Genomic DNA, 6,845 nt, shown 5'->3' on the forward strand with positions numbered 1-6,845 from the left:
TTCCTGGTTCCTACTGAATGGGATGGTAGGAAAAGGGATTATACTGTGCTGGTGTGTCTAACCTCTGCATGCCAGCATATTCCAGTTATATCTCTGTGTATTTATATGTATAGATATATACTGTTGTATTTTAGCTTGATGGCTCAGGTGAGGTTCTGGGATTCTGTGTGGATTGATCAGACAAGGTGGGGCTGCTCCTGGTCCTTTTCTGTTGTGCTGCTGAACTGATGGAATTCTCTGCAGGCCAAGAAGCTACAAAAATCCAGGGATTTTGTGCACCAGGTCCTGTCAGGTTGGAGTTTGGTTTTATGTGGGGACTAGCGGGAATTTTGTTGGGATCCCAGGGTTTTTTTACTTGCTGACAGAGTTAAGGGCAGTGTTGGCGTTGGGAGCAGCTCAGATCTTGCTGATTTGGAGCAGGGTGGCTCAGGACATTTGTAATTTCATCTCCACCACACAACCATGCACATCCCACCCCACTTCCCAGGAAAGGGAAACTGCTTCCTTTCCATACGAGGAGCCCTTGTGAGGAGGAGCAGGGCCAGGAGCAGGTGCTGCCCAAGGAGCTCGTGGGACTTTGCTTGGGAGCTGCTCCTGTGGAACAGGTACCCGACTAACCTTGCAGCTTCCCAAATTCCTCGCCGTTTCCATGGTTTGCATTCACAGCTGGACTTCATTTTTATTTTTTTCCTTCTTGTTTTTTCTCGGAAAGCAAAGAGCAGGGAGCCACGAGGGACTCGTCCCCTCCACGGATGGCAGGCAGAGTTGCTAAGCAAGTAACAGTGCAGATGTTGGCAGAAGCATCACTGTGCCTTTGACATTTTTCCAGGGATTAGCTGTTCCTCTGCAGTGTGTTGGGTGTACACAGTGTCCTGTTTACAGTAAGATTCACAAGAATTGCTTTGCTTCTGTGCCTTTTGCCTCAGCCTGTTCCAGGCAGTGTGTGATGTTCTTCCTGTTGGAGTTTCACAGGCTTGGAGAGGGGAGGGTTTAAATTTTGGGTTGGGTTTTTTTTTTGCCCCTTCCAATCATCACTCATTTGTTTGATTTGTTTTCCATTCCTGGCTGTTCAGGCTTAATGTCTGAATGATGGAGAGGAGCAGTGGAGTATTTTGTGTAGTCAAGATTAACCACTTCAGTAGAAACAGCCAACAGGGTGGTGTGGAGTCAACTCTTGACTTTGTAGCCTAACAGGGAATATAATAAAAAAGGAAAGCAGACCTTGGAAGGCTAAGGAAAACAAAGGAAAGCTAATGGATGGAGGGAAATCAGCAGTTAGAACACAGAACTGTCCAAGGGGATGAGGGTCAGCGTTGGGATCAGCTGGGACACTGCCCTGGATTGGCACATCCCACAGGGAAGTGTTCATGGACATTTATGCTGATGCCAGGCTGGCTGTCACTCAGTTCAGGTGGCTTCTGTGTCACTGCAATGTGCTTCACAGGGAAAATTTGCTTTACAGTTCACCAAGCCAACAGCAGAGGGCAACAGAGGATGGATTTCATTGCATTTCCGTTTATTTCCTTGTATTTCCTTGACTTTCCCCATCTCTTACTCTTCTCTGGAACAGACTGCTCCAGATACCACGTTTTACCTCATCCTAATCCCTTTCCTGTGATTTTGGGAGGAGATTTTAGTACTTTTGGTTACTTTTCAAACTACTGTGCAAACCTCTTGTAAAATTACCTAAGTGAGGGATGTTATTTCTCTGCCTGCAGCTGAAATCTGCTCTTGGAAGCATAATAAAACACTGGATTCTGTTTCCAGCATGTTTCCTACCTGATCTTCAGCCCGTAGTTGGTCAGATATGGAGAAGTTCTGGCTCTTTTTGATCATTAAAAGATTGGAAAGGGTGAATTAACTTCACTGGATAATTCTGTGACAGTGAGTTTCTTAACAGGGGCTTGTGCACAGACCAGACATGGGTACAGGAACAAGACACAGCAGTCATGAAACAGGATCGTTTCCAGTCAGAGAAGGGATCAGACTTCTTGGAATGGTTGTCACCTGCTCTGGATGCTTTATAGAGGCAAAAGGAAGATCACAAGGCAGTCATGACTCCAGCAAAGCTGTTCCTTTGGAGGTTGAGGGATGCAGCCCAGCCCTGCTACATGGAAAAGGTAGGAAGAAAACCCACAGAGTTTTGTGGAAGCTTTGCTTTGAATTAGGAGATCTGTGAGAAAGAAAACAGCTGAGTTAATTTAATGTCTGTCCCACCAGGCAGCTATTTCAAAGCTTCCATGTTTCCCTGAACACCAGTGTCAGGTGTCCCAGTTCTGGATGGTGCTGGTTGGGCACTTGCCTCTTGAGTTACAAGAGTGGTCAGGCAAAGCTGGGCTTTCCCTGCTTCTTCCATCCCTGACATCTGGCCCAAGCCACCAGGAGTGCAAAAAGGTGGATTCAGTGGCTGTGCCTCTTGTCCTGCTGCTTAGATGGGGTAAAAGATATGCAAAGTATGGGACAAGGCACGTGGCTGGAGACTCCAGAGATCAAAATCCAGTTCTTGGTCACAAGCTTCTTGCTAGACACAGGTAAGTCACTTCATCTTCTGTAGCCACACTTCCACTTCTGCAAAATGGGGATAAAAATAGAGTTTCAGCAGCCTTTGCCTGTGTTCCATATTTAGATGAAAATCTCTTTTAATGTGCTTGTGCTGCACAGCCCTGGGCCTGAGAGTATTCACAGTTATAAAATAACTCAGCTCCATCCATCCCACAAATCTCCTTTACATCAGGTTACATCCTTCTTGTGAGTCTGAGGACCCATTAGTGTTATGTTCAGTTAAGAAATTAAACTTTTCTTGTTTTCAGTGTATAACACTGCAAACACCTCATTCATCACACAAACACCGTGGCCCTTATTTCCCCCAGGAAGATTTTGTTTTGGGGTGTAACACGAGCAGAAATGGCACTGCCAAAAGGGCTGAGCTGGGAGAGCTCTCCTGGCAGCAGGATGAGAGCTCAAATGAGAATTGTGGGAACTCAAATGAGAATTGGGGAAGCTCTTCATGTCTGAGCACGGCTTGAGCTGCCCTTGGACCTGCCAGCTCTGCTGCCCTGGTGCCACACCTGCAGGGAGCAGGGGACAAGCACCAAAGCCATCTGGATGGTCAGGCCCTGCACGAGGGGACTGGTGTGCTCCCAAGGAGGCCGGTCTGGAAAACCCCAAGGGATCTTATTCCCCTTTTCCAGCAGAGTGGTGAGCAGTGGCTGAATCAGATTAGATTACTGGTTTGCCAAAACCCCCAACTGTTTGATGCTGTGGAATATTTGGAGAAGAAGCAAATACCGAGTTGATGAGCCGTTGAATGCGTGGGCAGGGCACGGTGTTGTCACCAGTGTCACAGTTGCACCACTGAGAGAGGCATTTTGAAACCCTCTGGGGTTTTGTTCAGTTTGGGTTTTATGCAAGCACTGAGATATCAACTCTCCTGTTCAAAACCAGTGCTCCCTCAATTCGCTGAGTTCTGTCATCCCCAAGTTCAGTCAGTAAAGTTTTCCACGTGTTTTTCTAGTACACTTCTCCTGGGTTTATCCTTGCACAGTAACTGCTGGATCCCACCTGAGAAACGGCTGCATTTCACAAGTGGATGAGTAACCAGCTCAGAAATGATCTTCCAGATATTTTTGGATCTGGAGTGGAAGATCTTAGGGTGGAAGGCTTCTAGAGCTTTCTAGTGATAGTGAGGTAAGGTGTTACTCACCAGGAAGTCCATTCTCTCTGCTATTGGACCCAAACCATTCCAGGATTCTACAACTATTTTATTTCAGAGCTCTTAAGTAGAAAATGTACCTGAGTGTTTTGCCTGCCAAATCAGGAGCATCCCACTGCCACAGAGAAAATTCCTTTGGTCCTCATAAAGAAAACATATTAACTGGTCTTGTCCATTATTCAGCTTCTTATGGGCCAGGTCCCAATCCTGGCCCTTGGCTGAGTGGGTAGGGGTGACCTGAACAGGTTTTGAAGAAGGAGAAAGCCCCCCACCTTGTCTCCTCTGGGTTGTCATGTCTGTGTATTTACCCCTGAGTAAAACCTGATTGCTTTTTTGTGATGAAAACAAAGGTTAAGAAGTCAGCATGACTACAAGAAGCAGGAGGCAAATCCATAGCTTTAATTAAACTCCTATAAAGTCAGAACACAGAAAGATCTCAGGCACTTGTCTGTGTGCTGCTGTTTGTTCCCTGTCACTGAAATCCAGGGGGAGTGGTAAATGCAGCCAGAACTTGTTCAAACTGAACTGATGCTCAGGAAAGTGCCATTTCCAAATGCTGCTGTTCTCCATTTGATGGGGAAAATGTTGAAGGTGCAATATCTGTCCCTGTTATTGGCTGGCTCTGTGTATCCGTTGATTTGCAGCAATAGGAAGTGAAACAGAAAAAGCAGTTTGTGTGTGGGCTGGAGATACCTCCTGAGCTTTATCTGTGCCGTAGCAGGGGAAGAAAACTGACACCCCATGACGTGAGAAATGATTGTACAAACACTGCACACAGCACAGGTTGGAGGGATGAACCTTGAAGAAAGGGGAGAAGTTTAGGAGCAGGGATATTGAGTAGGGACCTTGCCTGATGCACCATGGTCATGCCTGGAAGTGTATAAGCCACGTTTTTGTCTGGAAACGGTGATGATTTCTTCTACAATAACATCTGAAAAGTTCAGGCAGGGTCCTGGTGCTTTGTGCTTTGCATTGTCTGAAATATCCCTGTCCCAGCTGGGACAGATGGGCTGGGCAAGACATTTTAGAAAGGGGGAGAATTGAAGTGTCTTTCCCCACATCATGAGAAAACCAGGAGCAGATCCCAGAGGTCCGGGTGATTCCCTGGGCAGTAGCCCCGGGAACATGCTGCTTCCCTGGCACTGGGCACCCTCAGGGAGCAGGGCAGCCCTTGCCATGGTACCTGACTCTGGGCTGATGGATTCGGGACGGTTTGTTCTCAAAGCATGAAACTGATTTTCGAGGACGCTGGAACAGCTGCTTCTAAACTGCCGAAGCTGATTAAAAATCCCACCTGGGGTAATCCCTTCCAGTTAATTTGGCCTTTGTTCCTGACCTGCAATTCAGGGATGAGCTGGCAATGATGCTCCTGGCACTGGGGTGCAGTGCCTGGTCAGCTCCATGAGACATCGTGCCAGAGGAAAGCAGGAGGGACCAACCCACCATTGTCTCCGTGGCCATTTCGGTTTTGCATAGTACAGCATGATGTCTGCTGAGCTGGTGGCACTGAGGAATGAAAGGCTGGGCTCTGCTTTTCCTGCTGGGACTCAGAAATAGGCCCGGAGAGATGATGACTCACCTGTAATTGAGAAAAACTGCGTGGCATCGCTGTGAGCTTTAACAGTTAAATCCCGATCCCACCTGGCAGAGGGAACAGGCTGGCAGAGCTGGGACAGCCAGAATGAGCTGGAAATGGGGCCGAGCACATGGGAATCCTTGGCTGTGTGACAGCCACGTGTGTGAGGGGCTGGACACACCTGGACACAGGTACTCCTGTGGTGTGGCAGCGACACTGGTCCCTGCAAGGGGAGAGGGAGCTGCAGGGACAGCAGGTGGGAGAGGAGCTGGCCCAGGAGCCGGGAGAAGCCCCCAGTCCCACAGCTCCGCATCCATGCTCCTCCCTGCGACGTCCCTGCAGCTCCCGTCCCAAGCACGGATGATGTCAGAGTTGTCATGGCATCGGTATCTATGGAACCAGGATCATCATCACGGTGCTGGGAAAACTAACTCGGGAGATGGTCCTGGAGCCGCGGGGGGAACTCCCTTCCCAGTAATTGAGGGTTTCCCTCTAAGGCTCTTCTTTTTCCTCCTTCCCACTGTCCATGGGGAGGGAGCAGGACTGGGGCTTGGCCTCCTGCAGTCCTCTGGCAGATCTGGGTGCCTCCTTTCCTGCGTGAGGAAAGCAAGAGCTTCGGCCCTGTCCATCTTCACTTCCCTTTTCTTGCACCAGCTCTGGGTGTGGAACAGCGACGAGCGGCCACCAAACCCTCCCCTCTGCTCTCAGCTGAAGGTCCCTGTGATCGGCCATGGAGCCTCTTGTGCCATAGCTGAGCCTCCGAGGGTCCCCCAAGGGGTGACAGCCACCCTTTCTGGGGGCCAGGCACAGACAGGGTGTTGTCTGAGGGTCAGTGTCTGCAGCAGAGCTGAGCTGAGCAGCGCAGTGACCCCCCTGTGCTCCAGGCACGGCATTTCCCTCCTGCCAACAGCCCGGGCACTGGCAGGGCGTGGGGCTGCCCTGGCCATAGCACAGGTAGCCCCTGCCATTGCACGGTGACACTGGTGACAACACGCTGTCCCTGCCTATGCCATGTTATGCCCAGAAGCAGCACGATGACTGCAGGACAGTAATTCTTGGAATAGCACAGTGACCCTGGCAGTGGCAAGGCGCCCTGGTGTCCCCAACCACAGCACACTGTCCCCAGCCATGGCACGGTGACCATGGCCATAGCACAGTGACACTGGCTGTCCGTGGTGCCCATACCCACCTGCCGGCGACACTGTCACAGTGTCACAGTGTCACAGTGCCTGTGCCCACAGCCTGGTGACACTGTCACAGTGTCAGAGTGTCACACTGTCACACTGTCACAGTGCCCGTGCCCACAGCCCGGTCACACTGTCACACTGCCACATTGTCACAGTGTCACAGTGCCCGTGCCCACAGCCCAGTGACACTGTCAGAGTGTCAGAGTGTCACAGTGCCCGTGCCCACAGCCCGGTCCCACTGTCACACTGTCACACTGTCACAGTGCCCGTGCCCACAGCCCAGTGACACTGTCACAGTGTCAGAGTGTCACAGTGCCCGTGCCCACAGCCCGGTGACACTGTCAGAGTGTCAGAGTGTCAGAGTGTCACA

The 6,845-nt window shown here is 50.3% G+C and overlaps 1 long non-coding RNA gene across 1 annotated transcript; it reads right to left on the reverse strand.

Moving 5' to 3' along the window:
* Nucleotides 1-4,090: 4,090 nt before the first annotated feature.
* LOC113967993 lies at nt 4,091-6,426 on the reverse strand. The gene is made up of 2 exons (XR_003534331.1): nt 5,156-6,426; nt 4,091-5,048 (listed from the first exon to the last, which is right to left on the reverse strand). It is a non-coding gene; the product is annotated as an uncharacterized LOC113967993 (long non-coding RNA).
* Nucleotides 6,427-6,845: the final 419 nt, after the last annotated feature.

This window comes from Neopelma chrysocephalum, unplaced genomic scaffold (assembly GCF_003984885.1).
Source record: "Neopelma chrysocephalum unplaced genomic scaffold, ASM398488v2 Primary Assembly neopelma1_65b, whole genome shotgun sequence".
NCBI lineage: Eukaryota > Metazoa > Chordata > Aves > Passeriformes > Pipridae > Neopelma > Neopelma chrysocephalum.